Genomic DNA, 13,217 nt, shown 5'->3' on the forward strand with positions numbered 1-13,217 from the left:
TAATCAACACTACTAGCAACCCACAGGTACCAATCTGAGGCTTTGGGACAAAGATTGGATACAAGAGATGAACTAGGGTTTGTGAAAGTGCAACTATCCCTAGGTGGTTTTGGTAATTCATAACAACATATAGCTCATTGAGGTAATGCTATTCCAAGATGATTATTTCAGGAAAGCTCAATGATTGGCATGGCATGGATGTGAAAGTGGAACCCTCAAAATGCTAAGGAAAAAGGATTGGCTCAAGCTCAAAAGCTCAAGACTCTTCATTTTATATTTTAGTGATCCAAGATCACATTGAGTCTTTAGGAAAAGCCAATACTATCAAGGAGGGATGAGGTGTTGCATAATGAGCCTCTTGCTTCATGTGCTTAGTGATATGCTCCAAAAACCCTCAACTACTTTCCCATATCCACATATGACCTAAACCCTAAGCCAAACTCGGTCCTACCGATTCTTCCTATCCGGCGCCACCGAGTTTCACTTGTCATTAGCCACTGCCAAACCCTAGCAATTCGGTTCTACCGATAGGGATCTCGGTCTCACCGAGATGGGATTGCAAACTCTCTGCTTCCCTTTCGTAACTTTTCGGTCTCACCGAAAGAGCGAATCGGTCCCACCGAGATTGCAATGTAAATTCAGTGTTTCCCCTTTGTAACTTTTCGGTCTCACCGAAAGAGCAAATCGGTCCCACCGAGTTTGCTTGACCAACTCTCTGGTTAGCTAATTACCAAATTCGGTCTCACCGAGTTTGTGTAATCGGTCTCACCGAGATTACGTTATGCCCAAACCCTAACCATATCGGTCCTACCGAGTTGCATGTCAGTCCCACCGAAAATCTCTAATGGTCACTAGGTTTACATTTTCGGTCCGACCGAGTTTGTTGATTCGGTCCCACCGAGATTGGAAAACTGTGTAACGGTTGGATTTTGTGTGGAGGCTATATATACCCCTCCACCTCCTCTTCATTCGAAGAGAGAGCCATCAGAACACATACACCATTCCAACTCGTATGTTCTGAGAGAGAACCACCTACTCATGTGTTGAGACCAAGATATTCCATTCCTACCATATGAATCTTGATCTCTAGCCTTCCCAAGTTGCTTTCCACTCAAATCATCTTTCCACCAAATCCAAATCCTATGAGAGAGAGTTGAGTGTTGGGGAGACTATCATTTGAAGCACAAGAGCAAGGAGTTCATTACCCACACACCATTTGTTACTTCTTGGAGAGTGGTGTCTCCTAGATTGGCTAGGTGTCACTTGGGAGCCTCCGACAAGATTGTGGAGTTGAACCAAGAAGTTTGTAAGGGCAAGGAGATCGCCTACTTCGTGAAGATCTACCGCTAGTGAGGCAAGTCCTGTGTGGGCGATGGCCATGGTGGGATAGACAAGGTTGCTTCTTCGTGGACCCTTCGTGGGTGGTTGCTTCTTCGTGGACACTTCGTGGGTGGAGCCCTGTGTGGACTCGCGCAACCATTACCCTTTGTGGGTGGAGCCATGTATGGACTCTCGCAACCGTTACCCTTTGTGGGTTGAAGTCTCCATCAACGTGGATGTAGGATAGCACCACCTATCCGAACCACGGGAAAAACATCCGTGTCTCCAATTGCGTTTGAATTCTCCAAACCCTTCCCTTTACATTCTTGCAAGTTGCATGCTTTACTTTCCGCTGCCAATATACTCTTTGCATGCTTGCTTGAATTATGTGATGATTGCTTGACTTGTCCTAAAATAGCTAAAATCTGCCAAGAACTAAAACTGGGAAAAGGTTAAGTTTTTATTTGGTCAAGTAGTCTAATCACCCCCCTCTAGACATACTTTCGATCCTACAGTTTGAGATGAGATGGTGCTGGTGAAGATGTTGATGGAGATTGACCCCCTCCCGATGAGAGGATCGTTGGTGATGACGATGGTGATGATTTCCCCCTCCCGGAGGGAAGTTTCCCCGGCAGAACAGCTTCGGCGGAGCCCTAGATTGGTTCCACCAAGGTTCCGCCTCGTGGCGGCGGAGTTTCGTCCCGTGAGCTTGCTTACGATTTTTTCTCAACGAAAGACTCTATATAGCCAAAGATGGGCATCAGAGGGCCACCAGGGGGCCCATGAGGCAGGGGGCGAGCCCAGGGGGTAGGGCGCGCCCCCACCCTCGTGGACGATGGGTGGCCCCCCCTCTGGTACTTCATTCGCCCAATATTGTTTATATATTCTGAAACATTCTCCCGTGGAGTTTCAGGACTTTTGGAGTTGTGCAGAATAGGTCTCTAATATTTGCTCCTTTTTCAGCCCAGAATTCCAGCTGCCGGCATTCTCCCTCTTCATGTAAACCTTGTAAAATAAGAGAGAATAGGCATAAGTATTGTGACATAATGTGTAATAACATCCCATAATGCAATAAATATCAATATAAAAGCATGATGCAAAATGGATGTATCAAGAAGCCTTAGAGAGGCCGCGTCCATGGGGTAAACACTTAATTGTCGCAAATGCCTCTATGGTTGATTCGTCAATGGCATCCCTTGGAGGTACCTAGACCCCTTATCCGTGAAAGACTTTGTGGAATAATCATATTAGCTTGATCAAACAAAAAGTGATTTGTCCCACAAAGACTTCTATTTCTATAAATCATATGATTGCTAAATGGAGTACACAAAGCATTTAGTACTAAACCTGTAGCGCCCAAGATGCGATTCTATCCCAATCACGTGATGAATTCATGATTGGGGCACAACCGCATTTCAAGCGCATAGCAAGGTGGATATCATTACAACATACCATGTACTGAATAGATGAGAATACAAGATAAAGGCATACACTCGCCACAAGCTACAATATGAATAGAACAGTTCATCAATACATAGCAATCATCATACAGAAAAGCAGGATCTGACTACGGATGAAATCAAACAAAAAAGAAGAACGACATCCACCCTACTAATCCCAAGCTCCCCTACCCGGAACCTATCCCTTGATCGAAGAAGGAGAACTCCAAACAAGCAAGCATCGCACTCGCGTCAGACCATCACATTACCTATACCTGCAACTGTTGTTATAGTAATCTGTGAGCCACGAGGACTCAGCAATCCCATTACCATGGGTATCAAAACTAGCCAAGCTTAATGGGTATGGAATGGATAAGTGGTGAGGTTGTAGCAAGCGACTAAGCAATGTATGGTGGCTAACTTATGAGTACAAGAGTAAGATGAGAAACTATGCAAATGGTCGCCAATTAGTAATGATCAAAAAGTGATCCTGAACTACTTACATTCAAACATAACCCCACCATGTTCTCTTCTCGAACTCACTCGAAAAGAGACGGGCACGATTACGCATGCGGTTGGTATATTTTAATTGAGTTTAGTTCAAGTCCACTAACCGGATATTAACAAATTCCCATCTGCCACATAACCGCGGGCACGGCTCTTGAAAGTTTAAACCCTGCAGGGGTGTCCCAACTTAGCCCATGACAAGCTCACGATCCGCAGAGACAATCCTCCATCTCGGGACCCTCCGATCAGACTCGAAATCCCGATGCACAAGACATTTCGACAATGGTAAAACAAGTCCAGCAAATCCTCCTGACATGCCGACACCCTGATAGTAGCCGCGCGTATCTCGTCTCAGGCCACGATCGGATTGTCCAAACTTCTGGTAGGCCAAATCCAGAGTTTCCCATGGCGGTCACTGGCGGTTGACAGGTTTGGACCAACACTCATGAGGAGCACTGGCCCGGGGGTTGATTAAGAGTCCTCGGGTGCTAGCTGGTCCCTATGCAAGTTTTAGTTATTATTAGGCAAATGGTAAAACCAAGGTCGGGCCTTACTAGAAGAGTTTTATTCAAAGCGAACTATCAAGAGGGGCCCATAAACCCTCACCGCATTAGCGACGCAAAATCAAGGAACATAACACCGGTATGACGGAAACTAAGGCGGCAAGAGTGGAACAAAACACCAGGCAAAAGGCCGAGCCTTCCATCCTTTACCAAGTATATACGTGCATTAATTAAATAAGAGATATTGTGATACCCATGATATCCATGTCCCAACATGGAACAACCTGCAACTGCACTTGCAACTAGCAACGCTATAAGAGGGGCTGAGCAAAGCGGTAACGTAGCCAAACAACAGTTTGCTAGGATGGTGGAAAAAAGGTTAGAGGCTATCATAGCAATTTGGGAGGCTTGATAAACAAGTGGTAGGTAGTGCGACATAGGGATAGAATCAAGACAACTAGCAGAGCAAAGATAGTAGTGAGAGCCAAGGTGAAGGTCATCTTGCCTGAAATCCCACTAGGAAGAAGATCGAATCCATGAAGTAGTCGAACGAATCCTCACGATTGCAACGAAACAAGAACTATCGAGAAGAAGCACAACCAGAAAGAAGCAAACAACATGGTAAACAACCGTCACATAAACATGGCATGATGTACAATCAAGTATGATGCATGTCCGGTTTAATGAATCATGGCATGGCAAAGTGCAGAAACAATACTACAAGTTAAGTGGAGCTCAATATGCAACGAGTTGCATATTGACAAAACACCACATTCATGTATTTAGTTCGCTCTTGTTTATGAACAAGACAAGATTAAATGCTGGTTAACATGGCAAGAGGTGAAACATAAGTAAACTACACATTTAGGTATTTTAAATGAGGCTGGAAACAACAACAATAATTCCAGAAAATCCCCATATGCATATTTAGCAATTTAATGCAAACAACAATTTTAAGCTTTTTAAATGTTGTTATCATGATGCGATGACATGCACAAGTTTTATGCGATTTTTTTTGAAAAAGTTGACATGAGCATGTTATGAAGCATTTGGTCACAATGGCGGAACGGAAGGGGTGCCATGAAAACAACAATGGAAATGGTGCCACGGCAACATTTCCATAATCCGACAACTCATTGAGATATCGGTGCAAAGGAACAAGTATGAGATGTGCGGAACATGCTAGATATGGTGGGTGATCCCGGTTACTGGGTTCCCACGGGTCGACGGCATGGCAAACGAGGAGGAACGTGCAATGACAACTCGGACACAGTGCAAACACGAGCATCTCATACAACACATGCATTCGGTCCACGGACGGTCGTCTCGGGGTTATACCTTCGAAGCGTGCAATTTTTGGAACGGATCAAGTTTGTTGAGGGACGTAGACGTTCTCGCAACGGTAGTGGAAGTAGTGGTACACGTTCGTTTGGAGAGTTACCTTGATGAATCCAACGTTTTCAGGACGACGGTAGTTGTACACGGTTCATAGACGTTCAAGTCATCGGTAGAGGTACTTGGCTCGATCGTTGAACTTGACGAAATCCATCTAGAGGTAGCCGTCCGTTGTCCTACTCATGTTGGCGTGCAACATGATGGTCTTGATGGATCGTAGTCGATCTTGGTGGTCCGTATGGTCACCGTAGATGAACTTCGCGACAGTGATACATGTGCTCACGAAACGACAAAGAGACACAGCAGCGGAGCTCCTGCTCGGGGACGTCGCGGTCGGTCAACGCAGAGGCCGGAGATGGCAGATCAGTATAAGGCAGAGAGGGCCGATGGGAGGAGGCAGGCGAGGTGGCTGTCCATGGCAGCGTCCGGCAGGGCTCGAGCTCGGATTCGAGGCAGAGGGCAACCGTGAACCGCGGAGGTGCGACAACATAGGCCGAAGGGGAGGCCGATGTCGCGAGAACGGTGGTGTGGGACAGGAGGTCGGGCTGCAAGGCGAGAGGTTGCTGGTGCATGGTGCATGGTGCTGGTGGTGGACGCGGGTCGGGGACGAAGCCGGAGACGCGAGGAGGAGGCGGGTCGACAGGGATGTGCTATCCATGAGATGGTGCAGGGCAGCGCCCCTCGCTAGAGGCGGGGAGGCAGCGGCGGTCCGGCGACGCAGTGCAGTAGAGGGAGGCACGCGGGAGGCTGAGAGGGGATCGGGCACGAGGTGGCGGTGCACGATGGGGCACGAGGGGAGGAAGAGAGGCTGCGAGGAAGATGGGGATCGAGTAGGGGAGAGGCTAGGGTTAAGCAGGGGCGCGGCTGGGCCTAGGCGCAGATGGGCCGGCGCCGTGTGGTAGCTGGGAGGCCCATTTGGGCTGGCTCTCTTCTCTCTCCCTCTAATTTTCTTTAACAGAAAAGCATTAGAGAGAAGGAAAGGGAAGAGGGGTTAGGGAAAGGAATTTGAGCACGAGGACAATTTTCCTAGACTCGTAAAAATAAGCTTTATCCAAGAAAAATAGAAAGTGAGCGTGGGCATGGAGTTGAATTCCACCCCATTTGAATTAATTCAAATGGGTTTGAACTAGGGATTTAGAAGTGCCCAAAAAATGTTGAGAATTTAGGATGAGCCTCGATAAATGGAGAAAGAATTATAGGGAAAGTTTGGAGAACAAACATGAAGCAAAAAGGCATGAGAATTAAATTGCAAGTGTGTTATGGTGATTCCAAAGTTAATGGAATATTTTAATATAGCTCCCTAATAATAGTAGGAGACTTTCAATATGTTTTAAAGAAAAATCACCATGTGCATTTCCCTCAATTTAAATGGATCAAAGATCCATGCAATTTATTTATTTGAGTTACAAAGATTTAGTGGCATGATGACATGATGCAATGCAAATGACGTCATGATGAATGCAACAAGCAAAACAAATCACACGACGAAACTCGGAATACATGGAAGGCGTCTGAAGCGTCGGTGTCGGGTCGTTACCGAACCTCCCCAAGAAATATGTGTGGCTTGGTTCAAGAGACCTCCCTGTTTTCGAGACTCGGGGCCTGCATCGTTTTTTGGATCTCCCCGAGGTATGTATAGGGGCTCCATCCAGTAACCCTACAAATACAAGTACCGGGGGTTGCATTCGCAGTACACCAACCTCAGTCGTCCAATACATAGGACGTCAAAGGCTTATGGTCTACCTTGTTGCTTGAGTTGCGACACATGGTCTTAACAAATGTTGAGGACCGACGCAAAACTCGTTGTCAAGTCTGCTCAAGAGCGCACAGGAAAGCATGTCGAGCTCCTAAGGGGCCCCGGTTCCAGATAACAAACGCTAGCACACAAGTTAATTGGTTGAACAACAGCGTTCTCACATCGGATATAAAAGATGTCGCACGACACAAGCAATGACATGTCCAAACCAAACAAACAAAAAAATAGTACTAATCAGCAAGTACATTACAGTCTCCAATGCAAAACTTTAATTTGCAGGACTATCAGACTTGGGCACCCGCTTAACAATGTTTTGTAGGGGACAAACTCCTGTAGCATACTCGGCTTCCTCGGTGATTTCATCCAAAAACTATTGCGGATTGCGACCTCCAGGAGGGACTCGCACCAAGGGCCATAGATTCATGTTGGGGTGGTGCGCCCTCACGCAAGCAAGAACCTGGCGGGCTCCTTTCAAGGACGCAGAGTAAATCCAGCCCTCCAACGGCTCACAGGACTTCCCGAGCAAGGTCAGGATAGTCTCGATGTTAGTTGTCAGCCTAGGGTCGCCATGGAAGAGAGTGCCCATGGCAACCTCGAGTGTGTTTTTCATCTTCTCAGCCACCGCCGCGACCTCCCGGAGTGGGCTCCATGTCATCATTCTGAATCTCCGGAAGAGGAGCTGAAAGCACAAAGAGGCACGCATCAAGATAGCGGCTCCTAAAGACACAAAACGGACAAACAAGACAGATCTCATGAGCCATACCTTTTGCAGCAGCCTCCAGGTTACGGTAGTTCTGATGTGCCTTAGCAGCTGGGAGGTCACCTCATTGCTCTCCCTTTATAGTTGGACGACCCTCTTTTCACCCTCCTGGGCCGCGGTCATCTGCTGCGCCAGCTTCTTCTCCGTGACCTCGAGGTCCCGCCGAAGCCTGAAAAGGCATGTTCGCGGTTATGGACGACTTGGAGCTTGATAACAGTTTGTGAAGCAACTTCAACCTAATAATTAAAACTAACCAACGCGTGAGTTCCTTGAATGTCTCTTCACTTCATTGTGGTAAGTGAACGAGGGACTAAGGTAGTGTTATGTTTGCATAGACAAGTGAATAGGGTGATTGGTATAAGAGATATCTTGCTTTGGATTACACTCTCTATCTTATATCCTATGGACGTAAGTTCTAGTATATGATGCTTAGTGCATGTAGATTCACCGCTTATTCCCTCCATACTTAATTGTATTGTTAGTGCTCGTGCCACTGGTAATGAGGCTTGTTGAGTATATTTGTACTCACTCTTGGCACAACTAACAAACTTGCAGAGTTCTACAATTGGGATGCGGAGTTTGGGCGCTATTATTTGAGTTCGACGACATTGACGAGTAGATTAGTGGATTCTTAATGGCAACCTGGAACCCAAGGAAGGGATTGTCTGCTTTACATTCTAGCCTCTTAGGCAAATGTGGATTTTGTTTGTACTCAGCCTTTTGTTATCTTAAGTTTGTGTTAATGTAATATTGTACCAAGTGGTCTCTAATTGTAATAAATTTAGACCTTGTCACTTGTATGCCATATTCATATCTATATTGTTGCATTTTCTATAGTGATATTGTTGTGATATTTAATTTGTAAAGTCTGCGGCATATGACTATGCATGTATATGATATGAAAGTCTATGTTACAGTTGTACTATATGTGCTTCTATTCTATACTAATTGTATTGTTAGTGCTCGTACCACTGGTAATGAGACTTCTTGAGTACATTTGTACTCACCCTTGGCACAACTAACAAACTTGCAGAGTTCTACAATTGGGATGCGGAGTTTGGGCACTATTATTTGAGTTCGACGACATCAACGAATAGATTAGTGGATTCTGAATGACAACTTGGAACCCAAGGAAGGGATTGTCTGCTTTATATTCTAGCCTCTTAGGCAAATGTGAATTTTGTTTGTACTCGGGCTTTTGTTATCTTAAGTTTGTGTTAATGTAATGTTGGACCAAGTGGTCTCTAATTGTAATGAATTTAGATCTTGTCACTTGTATGCCATATTCATATCTATATTATTGCATTTTCTATAGTGATATTGTTGTGATATTTAATTTGTAAAGTCCGTGGCATATGACTGTGCATGTATATGATATGAAAGTCTATGTTACAGTTGTACTATATGCGCTTCTATTCTATACTAATTGTATTGTTAGTGCTCGTACCACTGGTAATGAGACTTGTTGAGTACATTTGTACTCACCCTTGGCACAATTAACAAACTTGCAGAGTTCTACAATTGGGATGCGGAGTTTGGGCGCTATTATTTGAGTTCGACGACATCGACGAGTAGATTAGTGGATTCTGAATGGCAACCTGGAACCCAAGGAAGGGATTGTCTGTTTTACATTCTAGCCTCTTAGGCAAATGTGGATTTTGTTTGTACTCAGGCTTTTGTTATCTTAAATTTGTGTTAATGTAATGTTGGATCAAGTGGTCTCCAATTGTAATAAATTTAGATCCTGTCATTTGTATGCCATATTCATATCTATATTGTTGCATTTTCTATAGTGATATTGTTGTTATATTTAATTTGTAAAGTCTGCGGCATATGACCGTGCATGTATATGATATGAAAGTCTATGTTATAGTTGTACTATATGCGCTTCTATTCTATACTAGTCAATGTGTACGTGCAATGCACGTTAATTTGGAAGTATATTAAGTGCATGCGGATATTAAGTAGGATATTGTTTGCGTGTTATTATGTGATTAGCATTATATTTGGTATGAAATTAACTGCACGCTAAACATGGTGATCGCTCGATATAGAAGCAATCTAGGTCGTTGGATTGACATGATTTGATGGTTAAGATTAATTGGATCTGCCTTTTTGAGTCTTTTTATATTGATATATATACAGATCAAATGGTCTATATTGAGAATAGTACCGCATATAAGACCTTACACATGATTAGAGAGATCAAAAACAGCATATAGGGATGTGATTCTTGCATTACTCATATTCATAGGAGCTATAATAGGGAGTCATGTTATGGCTAATTTTAATAGTTTTCATTGCCAAACTGTTGTTCAGCCTACAAGAGGTCGTTGAATATTGTTAGACGAAATTGTAATCCCTAAACTTTCAGTAAATGCTACTCCCTCCATTTCTAAATACTTGTCTTTCTAGGCATTTCAACAAGTGACTGCATACGGAGCAAAACGAGTGAATCTACACTCTAAAATATGTCTACATACATCCGTATGTAGTAGTCATTTGAAATGTCTAGAAAGACAAATATTTAGGAACGGAGGGAGTAGAATCTTTTTCCGCAACCCCTTAATGCAGGTCAACATTGGAAATGCTTTATATGCAAAAAAAAAATAGAAACTAAAGTTATCACATGTAGCCTTTGGGTTGGGCGTATTGAAGACAGTCGCGGCATGGGAGCCCGCTCACGAGTGCCACATCCGCAGGTTTTTACTGTCGCGTTTTACTGTGTCAAGGGAGGACAGAAACAACGCACCCCTCGCACCTCTGGCTCACGGCCTTCGTTCTCTTCTCTCCGCCGCCGCCGCCAGCCTCACCGGCGCTCGTGCTTCATCTCCCGTCCCGAGCCCTCGACCCCAACACGCCGCCACCTCATCTCCCCATCCCAGCCCCCCTCCCCCTCTATGTGACCTATCTCCTTCCCCTTTCTCTTCTCAATATGGATCCATGGAGGTGGGCAGCAGGGGCGCCATCGACCGCGACGCTAGCCGCTGCCACACAAAGGATCGAGTCCCACGTCCATGTCTTCGTCTCCACGCCACCTCTCTCATCACCATGAATCTGGATTCGTCGAGGTGGCAAGCGGGCGTCGCTCGCACCACTCCCTCCTCCCTCGTCAGTCATCGTCTGGTCCTCTCGATGGGGGAGGAGTAGGGGATCCCGCCGGATGAGAGGCTTGCGGGCACGGTGGCGGGCGTCTCCAGTAGCGGCGGCGACCTGCAGGCCAAGGGCTACGGCGGGGCGCTCGATTTGATCCAGCTTAATGGACTGGTCCCTTCAGGAGAGAGAAGGAAGGAGAGGAGGGAGAAAGAGAGGAACGAGGAGAGGGAGCTGCAGCGGCAGATGGGAGAGCATCACCGACCATCGCATCTCCCCCCCCCCCCTCCATCTCCGCAACATCTTCGTCACACGCAGCCGCCTCCTTCCGCACCCCTCTTCGTCGCGCACGGCAACAAATGGAGGTCCTCTCAGGTGAGATCACACAATCCTCCATAACCTTCTCTACAGTCAGTCAGCCACGCAAAAACAGTGAGGAATCTGATGCGTGCGTGCTATTGTTATTTTGGCTGTCTAAAGTATCCCTTGAACTAATCCAGCAACCTGGCATTTCTTGGTATCTAACTAATATCATTCTTATGACAGGGAGTACTAATATTATTCAGTTAGCATGCTTTTCGTGGAAGAGGAATGAGGATGTAAAGGTTAGAAAATGGTAACTGAATGAGTGTTCTCATTTTTCTGCCTCTGACTTGAAGAAATATACTTGTTAATATATAGAAGCTTAGATCTGTAATCAAGCTGTGAAAGAGAGTACTGTAATAGAGACTTCTATAAGCAGAGGCATGTACCTGCATTTACACCTTAAATATCCCTTAATTAGTTCTGTATGGTTCGTCTAATTCATGTTGAAATGGTTTTCTTTAGTCTGTTAATTGTATAGGTAATTAGACGGTGTAGTACTATGGCGGCGGTATACTGATTTGGCGTAATAATTACGGACATGACTTCGTGTGTACAATCTTACAGGTTTATGATATTAAGAATTAGCAGCGTGTTTTTTTGTTTACTGCTGGATTTCCTAACAAACTGTCTCTTCTGTTAATTGATATGTAGACTTGTTGTTTTTCATTCAGTTGAAGAGCTCCCCAGGCTTAACATCTTTCTTGGATAATTGCGTTGCTAAATATGAAGGTATATGATTGGTTTCTCAACTCATGAATCGATAAGCATTTTTTTCACCCTCAATATATTGTCGCTTGCCTGACTTGTCCTACATTTGTGAGGTGTCCGAGGATGTTCAGTTCTTGTATGCGGCGTAAAACTTGAACTACCTACAGATGATTTCGCCAGTTCAACGGAAACTTAGAATAACCAAGGGAACTTTCTCAGTTTTTTTGTTTTTGCTCTTCTCAGATTTTAGGCTGGGGGTATTAACATATATGCCACACCGTAAATTTAGATATTAATGTAAAATTAAAGAGGGATAAATCCTTCTGCCATGTTGACTAATTAGAATTACAAAGAAGAAAAGAAATTATTAAAGAAGAGATATAGTCGATTAGGTTGTTGTGGTGTTTCTTTGATCTTCACTAGACCTCTCATTTTTTATTGGCATGGTGATGATCTGTTTCTTCTGGTGTTTCTCTACTTCAGGATTCGCTCATGTGCCAAAGCCAGCTCGGGGAAGCCTTCCTGGACTCCTGATCAACCAGGACAATCACGACACAGTGAGTAGATTTTGAATCTTTCTTGCTTCGTCGGATCAGATTCGATGTGTATATGGTAGTTATGGACTGCTGACTGCTTAATGTTGTGTTTTCTCTGTGTACTATGGTGCGTGTTGTTTTTAGAGCTTAAGCGAGCGGAACGTCGAAGGAGGATCTTGGGGATGACGGAGGCGTCAACAACAACCTCAAAGGCAAGATATATTGCTTTCATGTCTCTGTGTTTCTTACTTTATGCAACTATGTCGGTATTAAGGCCGTATATTCGATGGGAGCAACGAAAACTGAACTTGTTAATGTTTAGAATTTGGACGATCTGTTTGATACGATACGTCTGCACTGGTGATGCCGAACATTGTTCAAGACACTGTGGGTTCAGATGTGAGGAATACAATTTGGCTTGCAGGGTTCAGGCTACTCTCTTGTGCTTGTTTTGCCTTGTGATTACTTGAAACTGCAGCCTGCACATTGAATGGGCACTTTATTTGTTAGGGCGAAAGGCTGAAGCAAAGAAAGCTGCTGCTCTTTGAGCTGTAGTACATTTCATTTGAGAGCCAGATGAGGTCCGTTAAATTAGGATTAAAGTCTGCACAATAATTAAAAACACTGAATAAGCAAGGCCATTCAGAAGAAGTTTGCACTTAACACCGTGCAGCACCATTGCTACTAGCTAAGGTAGATTAGGCCACGACATGTCCAAGCCATGTTGTGCTTGTACCCTCTGCATATCCAGCTGTTTTCTTACAGCTCCGCTAGCATCATAAATTAATTGTGGGATATGATGCACATGAGTAGTCTTCTGTTTATTTTTCACCA

This window comes from Triticum urartu, chromosome 4 (genome assembly GCF_003073215.2).
Source record: "Triticum urartu cultivar G1812 chromosome 4, Tu2.1, whole genome shotgun sequence".
Taxonomy (NCBI): Eukaryota; Viridiplantae; Streptophyta; class Magnoliopsida; order Poales; family Poaceae; genus Triticum; species Triticum urartu.